General features: G+C 32.3%; 1 long non-coding RNA gene across 1 annotated transcript; it reads right to left on the bottom strand.

Annotated features, from left to right (window-relative positions):
• Positions 1-11,043: 11,043 nt before the first annotated feature.
• LOC130228421 (uncharacterized) lies at positions 11,044-12,313 on the bottom strand. The gene is made up of 3 exons (XR_008837760.1): positions 12,140-12,313; positions 11,933-11,999; positions 11,044-11,403 (listed from the first exon to the last, which is right to left on the bottom strand). It is a non-coding gene; the product is annotated as an uncharacterized LOC130228421 (long non-coding RNA).
• Between the last annotated feature and the right edge of the window lie 4,592 nt (positions 12,314-16,905).

A 16,905-nucleotide genomic window follows, 5' to 3' on the forward strand; every position in this document is an offset into this window, starting at 1 on the left:
AGTTGAGAATCACAAGGCATGTGAAAGTGAAACCATATCAGAGCCGCACTATTCTTAAAGTGCCTGTTTTTATCATTAATCAAACAACAAAAGGAAAATCCCTCACTGCTCTTGACTGAAGGACTTTTGTAGCTAAAGTTTTTTTTATACAATGAAGCTGCTTAAAGCACAGTCTAAACATAACAGATTTAATAACTCTTTTCTAATAACTGATTTCTTTTATCTTTGCTATGATGACAGTACATGATATTTTACTAATGTTTTTCAAGATACTAGTATTTTGCTTAAAGTGACATTCAAAGGCTTAATTAGTGTAATTAGGCAAGTCATTGTATAACAGTAGCTTCTTCTGCAGACAATCAATAATATATATTACTTAAGGGGATAATAATGTTGAGCTATTAAAATAGGTTTCAAAATATTGAAACCTGCTTTTATTTTAGCCGAAATAAAACAAGACTTTCTCCAGAAGAAAAAATATTATAGGCAATACTGTAAAAAATTCCTCTGTTAAACGTAATTTGGGAAATATTTATATGTAAAAAAAATTCACAGAAGGGCGAATAATTTTGACTTCAACAAATAATCATTTTGAATAATCGTGATTACAATTATGACCAAAATAATTGATTATGATTTTCCCCATAATCGAGCAGCCCTAATCAGTATACAACTATTCATAATTATAAAATTGACTTATGTTTGAGACATGTGCTTGTCATTTGTCATTGATAACATTATTAGACCATTTGTTTTCACTGGTAAAATCAGATATTTGTCATTATCAGATTTCTTTTTGCATTATATTCAACATTAGGCTATGGTAGCTATACTGACACTGTAAAACATTTATTTTCATGCACACTATGTGTTAGCTATGAAAGAAAAAAACATATTAAATGATTTAAAATCAACATATTAAATGATGATTAAATGCTTAAATGCTTAATCATAACCGTAAAATGCGTGAAAAAACCTTGAAAATATAATAGGCTGAATCGTAGAAAAGCTGAATTTAGATCGTGTGCAGGGTTGAATCGAGATCGTGATCTTTTTTTGGTTAATCATGCAGCCCTAATTAGCATGCATGCGTTTTTTTTTTCTTCAAAGTGACAGCAGCCATGACATGAACAGCACTCAGAAATCGAAACCAAACACATTTAAATGATCATATCGCATTTTATCATCTAATAATGTCAATAACAAAAGACAAACATATGTCTCAAACACAATAATTCAATGTTAGAATTATAATAGTTGTATTCCTGATGTCATCACTTTACTGTGAATTAACAAACAGGACATATTTAAAGTCTTTATAATATGTAGCATTTAACCAACAGTAGACACTACACACATGCCTAATATTATTGTTGTTTTACCACATGTTTGAGAATTAACAATAAGAATAGCCTACTCACATCAACTTTTATTTGACATCTACAGAATCATGAGAAAATCATGATCTTGATTTTAATAAATGAATATACAGTAGTCAACATTTGCCATTACATTGTGAAGTTGTCCTAAAGACAAGAATAAGTATTACTCAATACACATCCTAATTTTAGGACAATTTTGATTAAAGTATTTTGTTTTGAGTCCAGCTTTATGTACAGTGGATGCAATTAAAATACATGAATGAAATTTGTTTTGTATGTATTATGATCACATGGCAAGAGTATTCCAAACATATATCACTTATTAACACAGATAAAGATAATCAAAAATAAATACAACGCCAAGGTCTCTTCGTTCCCATCTATGAGGTGTCATTTGTGCATTACATTTAAATATATTCACCCCTCTGGCTACATCCACAGACATGTTATTTTATTGTGAAATATTCGCAGTTCCCCTTTTCAGGATGTCATGTTTTTTTCCAGAGTGTTTAATATTCTCTTTGACATATTTGGGTTCCGGATTTTTTTCTCCCTAAATAAAATGTATTACTTGTAATATCTGCAAACATTTTGGAGAGAAAATAGGCCATGTACTAAAAACAATTTGACTAATTCATGTTTTTGGGCAGGAGAGGTGAAGACATGTTAATGCAGGCTCATATTATTCAAAAAACAACCCATTTGCATGGCACAAAATATGACATTAATGCTTTCTGAGGGACAAACACAGCCATGGGTTATTCATTATTCACCATAACGTCTCATAACAAATGCTTAACAATGCTGAACTTTAATGCTATTGCATGTTGAAGCTACATATAAATGAGATAAATATTGCACATGCCTTGCAAACAAGCTTTTGTTTCAATGTCTTACACCCGACCAAACAAATGGCGCACAACACTTATCTCCACCAACACAGACTCACTCCTAAAGACAAAACGCACAAGATGTGGTGCACACAAATGAGGAGCTCTGCCCAGCAGTGAGCTTTTCTATTGTCATGTGCATCATATCAGTGCCGTGTGCAGTTTGGATGCCCCAGATCCTACAAATAACAGCGTGTAAGAGTCAAAGTCTTAGTTTTGAGGGCTGCAAACAGACGAAACAATCTGAAGGCATGTGCTGAATTGCTTCTAACCTCTAGATGTGTATGAACATATTCATCCTCTGGACAAAGTGTCAAGTTTGACAGTCTAAGCAGAGATGCACACACACACATTCACATGAAAGACAAAAACATTTGTGAGATGGTAAACAAGAAACCTCTGGGTTCTCAAGTCAGACATGTGGAAAAAGTTGCAGAAATCACTACAAAACTAGATGCCTCGGCTTCTGTAGTTTCAACTTAAAAAAATTAATCCATCAGGAGGAAGTACAACAAAAATACATATTTCTAAATATGAGCTCAAACAGTGCGTAAAATTGACAAATAGCAAGACGTGTGCCTCCGCTGAGCTCATCTCAGTGCCTCTATTGTCCAATAATTGGCAAATTCGACTAATTTGATTAATGCAATTAGTAAAATCACCACAACAGGTTTGTAAACCAGCCTAAATCAGTCAAACGTTCAAAATTACAGACCACTGCAAACACTGAAGACATAACAAATAGTCTGTTTTATAATATATTTAAAACAATAAATCTGCAAAGAAATAAAAAGAAAACCATAACAAAAGATTAGCCTACACTGAAAAAAATGATTTAGGCCTCTATTAAATTAAACATAATTCAATTTTGTTAATTTTAAACAATTTAATTTAGTTGTTGATTTTAATAAATATTTTTTAATTGGTTTTAAGTGAATTATATGTGTTTTGAACCAATCTAAATTAATTAATTAAAGTCTATTAGAAGAAATTATGTTTGTTTTGTGCGCATGCGCGTTATGTCCCTTTGCCTCGGCGCCAAAGCCCACAGGAGTTTTTGCTCTTCAGAATCCAGTCAGATTGAAGGAAGATGCCAGACCCGGATTTTTGTACATCCATTTGCACAGTAAGTCACATTTGATATTGTAACAGACTGTTTATTTCAGAAAATACTTTGTTGATTACATGTACGCATAAAATGGTCTCGTTCGGACTGTCTATTTTGGTCGTTTTTAAATTTCACAGCGACCGACCAACGGTCGAGCGCGCTCTCAAGTTACACACGGTTTGACAAATCTCGCTTTTATGTCGCAGAATATATTTAAGATTCTTTTTAGCAAGAATTTATTTATGTAGACTTGGTATATAATGTTTTTAATGAAGTAAATGGTTATTTTCAAGAGAATAAGCATTTTCTTTGATGTGACGACTGTGTCCATGATCCGCCATTCCTAACGAGAAAAGTTAACGTTACGTTGCTAACGTTAGCTCAGTCCTTTGTGAATTTGCCGTAGCTTTTACTATGGGTAACATTAAACATGCGTTTTAGATAGTTGTGAACGGACAGTATCATAATGGTTTTGTTATAGAACGATTTGGTCTGGTGTTAGGGCAGTGCTACGTTGTCTTAGGAGGTTGTCCAATGTGTGCCCATACTGGCTTAACATTAACTTTTAACGTAACTTAAAGGGCGTCCATTTCTACAGTTTTTGAATTTTTGACGCAAGTGAGATGCTGTAATTATGTCGTTGGGGTTATAAAACTCCTAATGGGCTAACTTATATGCACAGCAAGTGTTTATCAGCCACCGATAAACGTCCAGCGAAAGGTTAAGGTAATGTGACTTTTTTTTAGATTCATAAAGTGCCTTTTACATCAACAATAATGTAATTTAATTAAAATAGAATCCGTTAAATAGGCTTAACCATTCATTTAGTTGTCCAAACGTAAAAACACATGCAGACATGCAGACGAGTGCTAAAACTCCATGGAAAATATTGTGGTAAAATAAATTTACATATTTTTAAGACATGGCGCTGAAGAATGGAATTTAATGCAGTGCTTTGTCTGGCCTGAGACCCACTTTATATCGTATCAATCAGGCAGTGAAAATCAATGATTAAAAAAAAACAGACTTTAAAGGGGTAGTTCACCCAAAAATTCCCCATTAGTTTACTCTCTCACAGGGAGACTTTCTTCAGTAGAACATTAAAGAAAATTCAGCTAAAATATTTAATGTTGTACTGAAGAAAAAGTTCTTGCTAACCTTATTAGTGTTGTTGGTATAAAAATATCCCTAACTAATCATATTAATCACATGTTCTGCGATATGTTCAGTAAGTAATTTATCTAAATGTTGCCTAACATAATTGATCAGTAAACAATATGTTTATTAAGAAGTTGGTCATGTTGTTACTTATGCTGAATTTTGAATCTAAAATGATAATCATGTATTTCCTTTCATTTGAGGTACTGTACAACAAGTATCCTTTGCTGAGTTCCTTGGTCAGGGGTTTAAATACATTTTCTGTCCAGTACTGCAGTTGGAATTTTCCATCAATTTTTTATGGTAAGTAACTGCAAAATATTTATCACTACACATTACAGTAAACAGTCTTTTAACTGAATATGTTGCTCTGAAAAATCTGAATAGTCCTTAAAGGGATAATTCACCCAAAAAGGGAAATTTACTCACTATTCACCCACTATGAAATGGTTCCAAACATTTGAGTTTCTTTTTATCTGTTGAACACAAGAGAAAATATTTTGAAGAATGTTAGAAACCAGTAATCATTGACATTCATTGTAGGAAAAACATATTACAGAAGTCAATGGTTACCGGTTTTTATCATTTTTCAAATTATCTTATGTTGTGTTTATCAGAACAAAGAAACTCAAACAGGTTTGTGACAAGTGAAGTGTAAGTAAATGTTATTTTTGCATCCCCAGTTTTCACAGTACTCAGTCAACTCAGTTCAACTCAGTCAACAGCTCTAATTCAACTCTGTGATTCTCTCAAGAGCGCCGACCAAAATGTCTAACCTGCCATAAAATGATTCGACTATCTGATTGCTGGTCAAGAGAGGTTATATACCTCTTTGTTCCTCCTGTACATTGCATTCAAAGAAGAGTCACAAATCAGAATTTGGCTCAAAATTGCACAGTGCACATCCGGCCTTAAGCCTGCTTTTTACTTCTGCGTTGAGTGATTGGCGTGACCTACGGCGCCTGCCTTGCGCGCAGCTGTGGACTTATACTTGTGTGATTAGTCTTTTTAAACAGTATTATAATTTCTAAATTACAAACAAATATTCACAAAAGTACAAGTATAACACTTTTGTCCAAAAAAAGAGAAAATTTATGTTTATGTTAAGATTAAAATTACTGTTTAAAAGCAACTTAACTTGAATTAAATTTTTTGGGGGGGCCGTATCAACAATCAAAAATGTATTGCTGAATAACTTTTCAAAAATGTTTAATCTAATAATAAAACATGACTTTTTTTAAAGGATAAATTAAAGTTTTAAATTTGTATACTTATACATTTAAAATATACTTAATATATTTATATTATTTTGGTTTAATTAAAAATGTTTAAAAACATTTAAAAACACTAATTAAATAAATATACATGTCTTATCAATTTGTCCAATTAAATTTGATTTATTATCATTGTACTTTTTTATTATTTGCAGAGGTCCTGTGGGTCTTTGATAAGTATTAAGTTAAAATTTTAGGTCATAAAAAGTCTTAAATTTGAGAGGTCTTAAATTTTGCATCAAGGTGTGACATATTTCTACTGAATTATATATAATTGTGTGTGTGTATGTATGTGTGTGTATGTGTATATATATATATATATATATATATATATATATATATATATATATATATATATATATATATATATATATATATATATAATGAATATATGACTATTATATTTTGCAATATGAACGCTATATAAATGTATAGACCTGTTTATACTCTGAGCACACCTTCATTCTCTACAGTCCCCAAACCAACCGCGGCCACGCCCACAATACAAACAAGAGAGCATGGGACAGAGATTATGGCGTTACTCGAGTCAGAGAAAGATCATGTAAACTTAGATTTCATTCGCCAATGTTTATTTTACCTGTGCACTATTATTCTTAAGCCTTATGTGCTGTTGGAGATATTAATTTGGCCTCAACAATACACTCTGGGCAAATTTATTACTCTTTTGTTATGTTTGTGGCTGATTTTGCCCCATTGACTTCCGTTATAACAATGTTCTTTAGTTGCAAGGTCATGATAGCATATTAAATATTTTTGATCTTTGATAGTTTTTCTTTTTAGGAAGACGTAAAATTAGTCATTTTTTTATAGTTGATTCATCAGTTGCAGAGCAAAACTTTGTGGCTTTTTTATAGTTATACGGAGTATTGTGTGTTTGTGTGAGAGAGAGACTTTGCACACATTGTTTTGAGAGTTGCTTATTTAAATTTTCTCAGACATATAGTAAACATAGTAAGTGTATTTATGCACACACACTATCATTTACTGTTATACTCCAAAGAACTTCATATAAAAGCCAGAAACTTTTTTGCACGGGCCTATCTAAAGGGTTAATGCTGCCAACTGATCATCAACAGTAAAAATGACAAAATAAACATCTACTGAACAGGGAAGAAAACCAGCAACAATGCATGATTACATGCTGTCATGGATTTGCATCCAAAAAATGTTGTTATCATGGAAGTCAAAAGGGCAAAAAAACCCAGCAACTAACATAAGGAAAGGGTAGTAAATTTGAACAATACAGAAGGGTTAAGGTGAACAATTATGACCAGGTATATTACTATACAATGGGTCTGATCAGAAGTTATTTCCACATTCAAGTGGCCAAATCAGTGGTTTTCAAGCCTTAAACCTTGTGTAATATTATTTCATTAATAATGCAATAATGCTTTCTTGAAATTATATGTAGTTTTCAACATATTGCTGTATTGTTTGCCCTTCAATTATTTTTTCCAAAATTCTTTTTAGTTAGTCTTAAAAGATCTTAAATTTACCCTGATAAAACCTGGATAAACCCTGTAAATAATTGTGAAGAAGTCGTACTTGCAGATTACGCACAAATATTTGTTTGCCCAGTGTGATGTTTGCCAATATGCAATCATAAATTATTGTTATAATATTCCAGAGGTATAAATGTGGGTGTGGGGAGGGCCGTTAAGGTTTTGGTTTTATTTACATTTGATTTCTACTGACTTTTCACAAAATTTGTTTCAAAAACAATGTCTAATAATAGTTTCTTTTTATTCAAATATAGGGCAACCAAAAAGAAGAATTTTTGAAGGACCTGACAAACATTGCCATGGCCATATATGTCATCAAAAAGGAAGGAGGAGATTTTGGAGATTATGACGACATTGGCATCGTTGTTGATGGAACAGTGATTCTTGAACAGATAAAATCTGTTGCACAAGCCTGTGCACTGATGTTGGGGGCAATTTATGTGCTTGATTTGGCTTACCCAAAAGAGCTCAAATACTATTACGAGTTTGCCCAAAAAGTACTCATGCAAATGAACTCTGACAAGCTCTCCTCAAAGGTTCTCATACTGAAAAACAGTGTGATACTGTAATTTGAAGCATTGAAGTGTTGATAAATGCTCAACAACCTTATGTATATCACATACAAATTGCGACTTAGTGTAGGTTTACTTTGCTGTAGGAACTTGTTTTAAATGTTGACTTAAGACTTGTATTTAGTTAAAACTTTTTACAAATTGTGTGTGTATGCGTGTGTGTGTGTGTGCATGCGTGTGTGCGTGCGTGCGTGCGTGCGTGTGTGTGTGTAAGAGAGAGAGCGAGAGCGTGCGCATTCCATAAACTTTGTATTTATTCAAATCCATAGTTGCTCAATCTGTTAATAAGTACATTTTTTAAGTTAATCAGTTGATTATTTTGTGTATTGACGAGTCTTCGCTGAGGCCAGCTTCCAGCCTCCGCCACTGAGACTGCAGCTCTGCACAAAACGTTTGGCCAGCGGAGAAATTAAAATGGTCGTGCCCAACTGAGCCTGGTTTCTCTCAAGGTTTTTTTTCTTCACTTCCGCCTTTAGTGAAGTTTTTTTTCCCTCTCCGCTGTCGCCACTGGCTTGCATGTTTCGGGATCTGTAGAGCTGCGCATCGTTGGATTTGCTCTTCAGTACTTGGACTCTCAGTAGTGATTATTAAACCACACTGAACTGAGCTCAACTGAACTGAACTTAAACACTACAAACTGAACTACACTGTTCCTATTTACTGTGACCTTTTATGTGAAGCTGCTTTGACACAATCTACATTGTATAAGCGCTATACAAATAAAGGGCAATTGAACTGAATTGAATTGAATATTGGAGCAAACTGCAATTCTTATGACACACACACAAAGTCATTCTATGACTTCATAGAGTTTTCTTTTGTGTGTTGGTTTAAATTAAATGTGCTGTACAAACAGTTTTTGTTTTATGGTGTGCTGCTAAAGCACTTATAGGCAGTGATTTATGTTTTGTTAGAAATTGCATCTTAAAAAGTCATTAAAATGAATTCAAAACAAACTTGGTCACGTGTCATTTCAAAGTGTATTTGCAAGCAGTTCAATGATCATTTTAGACATTAAAAATAAATACATGTAAGTAGGAATAACAATTAAATTGTAGTGAACTAACTAAATTTCATTGGATGAAGGTAACTTAAAAAACTGAGTAAATCCAACTTAATTTGATTGTTTAAACTCAACACATATAAATTGAGTAAATCCAACTTAATTTGATTGTTTAAACTCAACACATATAAATTGAGTAAATCCAACTTAATTTGATTGTTTAAACTTAACACATATAAATTGAGTAAATTCAACTAAAATTGTTTGCTTAAATTTAACCCAATTGAATTATTTGCAACAGCTTGCCTTAAAAAAATTAAGTAAATCCAATGAATCATTTTTTTCAGTGTACATGTTCAACAAGCTGTAACCTTTTAGAAACTTGCATTGTTAACGATATAATATTCTTGCACAAGAAATGTATTGATCTATATTAAATAATTTCATTAAAAAATATAATTGATAAATAAAAGTAAAACTATATATGATGCAAACTAAAACATATGGTTTACTGCGGTTTGGCTAATGATATAATTTAATCAATTCAATTTTAGTAATTTAATTTTATTTGATCATTTAATTTTAATGATAATATAAATAAAAAACAATAATTTGCTATAATAAAAAAATAGTTGTGGTCTAAGTTTGTTTTCAAAGGAAGACTCAAAGAAAAAGTTGTGTAAGATACAGGAAAAAAATAGTAAATTAACCAATTAACATAATAAATTAAATAAAAATTAAATTAAGTATAAAATAAAACATTAAAATATAAAATAAAAATGTTTAAATAAAATATAATATATATATATATATATATATATATATATAATATTAAACATTAAATAAATTACAATAAAAAAATAAATAAAAATAAATACATGCATGCATGCATACATAAACATAATTAATCATTGTTTGTAAAAATATATTTGAAAAATGTCATTTATTCCTGTGATGTAAATCTCAATTTTCAGCATCATAAATTAGGACTTTAGTGTCCTTCAGAAAAGAAATCATTATAAGCAGATCTACTGCTACAACATGAACTGCATAATTTGTTATTTTTTGCAAATCAATCTTTTTTTTTTTTTTTTTTTTTACACTTTCTGATTAACAGAACACTCAAAATAACAGTTTTTGAGATTTAATTCAATTCATTGTTGCTAAAAAAATTTAAAAAAAAAAGAGAGAATTTTGAGTTTGCCATATCAGCTTCTCTGGCTATATCATAGCAAAAATACACATCAAGTTTAGCACATTTCATAAATATCACTTCTCTATAATTACAAAAATATTCTAACAATTAAAAGTCATCAACAATAAATAAGATAATAAATAAATAACAATAATAATAATGAAATCTAAAACTGTTTAATGTTTACGTTTAATAAAATTTTACAATTTTCGGATTCACATTTAAAAATATTTAATTGTTGCTAAATAAAAGGGAATAATTTGATGCACTATCCTTTTCAATCATAATGCAAATAAATAAATATCACACATTTACTCACATAGAAAAAGTATCTGCAAATAACCATATCCCCAATAGGCTTGTGCCGGTATTCGGTAATGCGATAAATCACGGTAATGAATATGTTGATAATAATGATATTGTTATCGCGGGCACTTCAAAATACCAAGAAAAATAATAGATCCGAATTTATATTCTTAGAACGCGCCTTTGCTTATTTTCCATCAACCGCTTGAAGAAACACTGCGTATATGCTGCGCAGAACTGATGCGCACTCTGATGTAAACAATCCCCACATGTACACTGTAAACCCGAATTAGTTGACGTTACTAGATTGTTGCGTGGAAACCCGTTGCACGAAATAAGATTAGTTTTTACATTTATTCAACTAAACAGGTTAAGCTGTATTAAAAGAAAATCTTTAGTGTTGTAGAAGACAAATCAAATTTGGATTAGTAGTCTTTACTAAAAATCATTAGTTCACATTACTAATTTTATAGAGGATATATTTTGTAAAATGATTATTAAATTGAACGTAACATATATAATAATGTAAAAAAAATGCGTTTATGCAATGATAATTGTTATATTTATGTAATCTATTATAATTAAAAATAATGCCACTGAAATTTTACAATTTTAAGCACAAAGAATCAAACAACCTTTCAATTTTTTTATTTTTGTTAAAGTTTCATTCACATTTCTTTCTGGCATTAGCAATCATTGCTAATAGAACAATTGTGCAAATTTTGCAGTGAATCGAAAAGCAATTTAATTATTTAATGTCTGTAGCTTGGGCTTTAAGTCACTGTAGCCCAACATGAGGAGAAATTTGTTGGATGAAGAGAAAAGTGTTCTTCGTCGACTTGGGGTATAGTAGTCCAAAGAGAATGCACAGCTTTTGACAAGTCTTTGATGCAGTCCATCACAAGTTGTCCCTCAATGATCATCTTAACTGAGGCTTTGTCTGCAATAAGAATAGGATTTCAAGGTGGTGGAATGACTGGATCATCAGAGTCCTACCAACAGAGAGGATCAGTTATGTTTCTCATTACATAATTATCAATAATGTTTAACAAATAACTTTTAATGACAGAGACAAAAGATAATATGTGAATTGGTTTTGACCAATTTACTTTTGCTTCAGTTACACTGCAAAAGGTTTAATGCATTCTACAATGTTAAATTTAGCATTTACTTATTGACCCTCATTCCCAATTTAACTATAAGACTTGTGTATCTTCATCTTTCCCTCAATTTAAAAGTCACAAAGCCAATTCATCTTTAAATTGAAGTTTGACTTTTAAAACGGGGACACAAAAATCACAGGTATCATTAAAAATAACTTAAACTGTGTTCTGAAGAAACAATCTTGTGGGTTGAATATATTATGACATGTTAGAGAGTTTAACAAGATGTTTTGCTATTTTTAAGTTTCAATGTTTTAAACCAAGTGTGAACGTTTCATAAAATGTAAGGACCATGCATTAATGGAAAGAATGTTTTCAAGGTCCTTTAATAAATCCATTGAGACAATATGTTACTTACAAAGCATGGTTTAAAGAAGTCTGCAGGCTTGTCCTCCAGGAGAATCAAAATCTGTAGGCTCTTGAGTCTGTTAATAAATAAATGAATAAATAAATAAATAATGTTGGACAAACATTGTATTAGACAAACAATATAGTAACACTTGGGAAATTTTCAATAATTTAACTGTTAAAAAATAATGCAAATATATAATGGACATGAACCAACCTTGGTTTGCTGTAAAAGCTCTGATAACAGCTCTCCAACATTCCTCCTCTTTAACTGAAAGATCTCAATTAAACAGACTGTGTTGATCAAACATTTCGGTAACTCTTCATAATAACTACACACTATGAATCATTTATTAAGCATTAGCATCTAGTGAATTCATTATCTGTTAAGCATTAACTCTACATTAATAAACGTTAGTAAGCAGTTTATAACTGCAGCTACAAATGCTGTATTCTTGACTTATAAACACATTTATAATGTGCTTATTAAATGTACTTTCCTACTTTGTTAATAATTTATTTTTCATTACTAAATGAAGTATCGCATTATTTACAAACCATTTGTATTTAAGAGTAGTTGAGGGTTTTTAGAATCATTCAGTGTTTATCAAATCAATGTTTATATATCTTATCATTCAGGCACGTAGTAATGGTTACTATATATGTTAATAAATGCTTCATTAACTCAACTTCATGCAGTTTTCTGACCAATCTAAAGTGAGGACAATTTATGCTTTATAAATCCATTATAAATGACAGTTAAAGGCTTAATATCAAATGAACAATAATCTTTGCAATCTTTTCTAAAAAATAAAATTACTTTAAAGTTTAAACATTGCTGAATGATAGGAGTGTCAAAATACATAAAATTGGATAAAACAACAACAATATAATAATTTAACAATATAATAGGATGCAATGTTTAAACTGTACAGTAATTTTATTTTAGATTAGGTTGCAAAGAATTATTTTTCATTTGATGCAGTTTATATGTGTATCTTCAAATGAATAGGAATGAATAGTGTCATTTATGTTGTTTTTCCTGTTTAGAATTTAACTGAGCCTTTAATTGTCATTTATAAGCAATTTATAAAGCATGAATAGTCCTTACTTTTGTTTAGGTCACAAAACTGGATGAAGTTGAGTTAATAAAGCATTTATAAACATACAAAATTAACTAATTGTAAATGCCTGAATAATAAGATATATAAATGTTGATTTCAATAATTTATTAATAATTTACTAACTCATTCTGACTGATCTTAAAAAACAGCCAACTACTCTTAAATAACTGGTTTGTAAATAATGTGATACTTAATTCATCAATGAAAACTGAATAATTAACAAAGTATGAGAAGTACATTTAATAAGCACATTATAAATGTGGTTGTAAGTCAAGAACAAGAAGTTATAAACTGCTTACTAACGTTTATCAACGTAGAGTTAATGCTTGACAAATAAAGAATTCACTATTTGCTAATGCTTAATAAATGATTTATAGTGTGTAGTTATTATAAAGTGTTACCAAATTCCCGCTTAAGGTTCTTTCCCACTGCTGAATTACAAGAACACCTGCAAAACAAGAGAAAAAAACAGAATATTAATATTTCTAAACTAAATCACTAAATACTTCAAATAAATTAAAAATAGGTCAATAATAACAAAGTAAATAATAAGTTGAAGTAATAATAAAGTAAATAATAAAGTGACACAAAATACTGTAAGCAACACTTAACAGTGAGATAAAATAATAATAGAAAAATGTTATTACATTCTTAAACATACCTGATCTACTGTAAAAAGTGCAGGCCAGCGTAGCAGGACCCACCTTATTGCAGGTTAAGACTCCTCCACTTTTTTGCAAACATAAGGTCCATCTTTAAACGGCAAATAAGAAATTTTAGGGAAAAAGTTTAGAAAAAGCTGCAACTATAACTGTAACTGTACTGTGAAAGTAAATCAATTTTGCTAGTGACCTCAACTTCTATACAGTTTAAGCAGTGCTTAATTTGTGATTTGAGAGGTCTCAGAACAGATAGGGGTAACTGATCCGGCATGTTACCCGAGGATGGAGAGGTGTCGCGCATGAAATTGGGGAGCGAGGGGTGTTGGTGCAGTGGATGGCGGAGGGGTGTCGCGGACGGCAGTGAAGAGGGTTGGGGAGTCACGGAAGAAAACGAAAGTGAACAGCGGACGGGGGAGAAGGGCGGTTGAAGAGGGGGATCGGTAAAATGACGTGCCGGACCAATGTAAACTCGCCCTTCACAAAAAAATCAGTTTCATGTGAAACTTTTAGCGTTATTAAAGATTTATAATATTTAGCGTTAGCCGCTAGCGTGTGCTCATGCATGGACTCGTGCTACTATTACGAACCAACACGACGTGTAATAATTATCACGTTTTACAGGGAACATGCTTTAAACAGTGAACATACAGAGAAACAGTAGATAACGTTAACGTTATAAACGGTGGCTAGACAGAAAAGGCAAATGTATATAATATTATAACCTAACTGTGAACTGACAGGGAAAATAGCGCTAACTGACATATTCATAGCAGAGACAATATTTTGAGTTCAGCATCAGTGTGGATTTTCAGTTATCAGTTTTGTCAGAAAAACATATAAACTGATAAAAGCTTCTTTGCACACTTACCGTGTCATGTTGATTTTCAAAAATCCGCGGTAACCCAGCATCCTAAAAGCTCCAGGCACTCACTGAGCGTTTTGCTCACGTCACCTCAGCCAATCAAGGCCCCACCCCTCTCTAACAAAAACATAAGGAAGGGAGTTGTCCCTGCTTAACATGATAAGTAAACTAATTTTTTTTTCTGATTAGTGCAAATAGCTAATTCGATTTAGTAATGACACAATTTCTTAAAGAACAATAAATAATTAGTAATGATTGCTTAAAATGTTTTATAAGCACAAAATCCGGGTTTACAGTGTAGAAGCACTGTGTGCACACAGCGCGCGCCGCCGCTGCCACCGCACTATAATCCTCACACGAAGAAGAAGCATGGCGGAAGGATGAGCGCTGCCGACAATTTATCCCCCTTCAGCTTATTATCCATCAACCGCTTGAAGAAACACTGTGTATATGCTGCGCAGAACTGATGCAAACAATCCCCGCATGTAGAAGCACTGTGTGCACGCAGTGAGCGCCACCGCTGCCACCGCTCTCTAATCCTCACACGAAGAAGAAGCATGGCGGAAGGAGGAACGCTGCCGACAATTTATCCCCCTTCAAAAAGGGTAAAGTCAGAGGTTTGGAAATATTTTGGGTTCCAAAAAAATGCAGAGGGATTGCTGATCGAAGACTGTTTCCCTTTGCACATTCACTTTGATATAATTGCTCAAGTTTACTTTTAGATTGTGTATTGTTTTATTTATATATTTTTTTATTTAAATGTTTGAAGTACCTTTAGTTAATTAAAAAGTTATTAAAGTTACTAAGTTGACGAAACTGAAGTTTTTTGTGTTTTTTTACCCGTTCCTCTAGTAAAATTACATGATAATACCGTATACCGTGATAAAAGCTCAATCAATTAATCGCAGCATGAAAATGTGATACCGGCACATGCCTAATCCCCAAGCATGTCTGATGCACAAACGTTTAACAATAAATTTATTTATTTTTTGCTCCAATAAAGCCAAACTGCGAGCATTACTATTATTGACTTCTGCTACACCACTAGTTACTGATCCAGGGATTGTGTGTCTACTAGGGCAGTGCAATTAATCGAAATTCAGTTCCAATTTCGGCTTTAAGCAGTTATGAAACAAACAGTTGAGAAAGAGATAAAACAATTCACATTGAGATAAAACAATTGCATCATTTGCCATCATCTTTCCATAAATAAACATTTGTTCCTGTGGAAAGCTCAGTTTCACATGAAAATGAGTTAAATCATGCATTGTAACGTAGCTTTAGCAGCATGGGACGTGCTTCATTTATTGAGGTGTATTCGATTCATTCATATTTTTAAAATGCATTAGCACATAATGTGTGCCTTAGAGAATAACAGCCATCATCCAACAGCTGTTTCTTGAAGCTAACCAAACGCACAGTAATGCATGACCTGTCTAGAGATCAGCTCAAGGATTCCTTACATCGCATGTTTCTCATTGTGACGACACAAAGGCAGTGATGTAATGGAGGCCAGAGGTGCTCTAATGCCACTGAGGCTTCAGATGTAATTAAACCTTTCTAGTTCCCTACAGCACCTGTCCACTCGTGACCCCGCGGGTCAGACACAGAGTCAGATTCTGACTTTCCAAGACACGCTGAGGAGTTTGTTTTCTAACTAGCTTTTTATCCATGTGGGAGCACTCAAGAAACTGTGACAAAAGTTCAGAGGTCAGATGTTCAGGGAAATGGAGTAGGAAACCACTGAAAGGTTGCATTCCTAATGTCAGGATGTAGACTCACTTTTTTTCCTCACTTTTAAAGCAGGCTTGTCCATCATAGCTATTTAATGGTTCCATTTTTAAATATCATTTGCATGACCTGTTGCCTTGCTATATTCTCTTACTTTCTGCTCAATATGGCAATGTGCATTCCCTTCTACAATGCTACGTTTTTTCATTCTGAGGAAAACTGAATATTGAACAAAAGAAGGGGGGAAACAGGAAGTTATGTGACCTTCAAGACATTATCCACAAAAAAAAAAAACAATGGGTTAATGGAAAATGGGTGCTGTTACGTTCCCTACTAAAATACGACTCGTGATCCTTAGTCAACATAACATAAATAAACAACAAACAGCAGCCAAAGTGCTTCAACTAACTAATTTATTAACATAATCAGCAAAACAATCCAAATCAAGAAGAAATAGGGAGCCCAACAACATAATAAATAACAACAAATGCTAAAAAGTAGGAGAACATAGCAATAAAGCCATCAGAAACTGTGGAGGCGTGGAGGAATGAGCGAGATGTCCGCTTCTGTCTTGAAAACCTGACATCACTAAATCAACCAATAG

The sequence above is a fragment of the Danio aesculapii genome, chromosome 5, assembly GCF_903798145.1.
Source record: "Danio aesculapii chromosome 5, fDanAes4.1, whole genome shotgun sequence".
Lineage (NCBI taxonomy): Eukaryota > Metazoa > Chordata > Actinopteri > Cypriniformes > Danionidae > Danio > Danio aesculapii.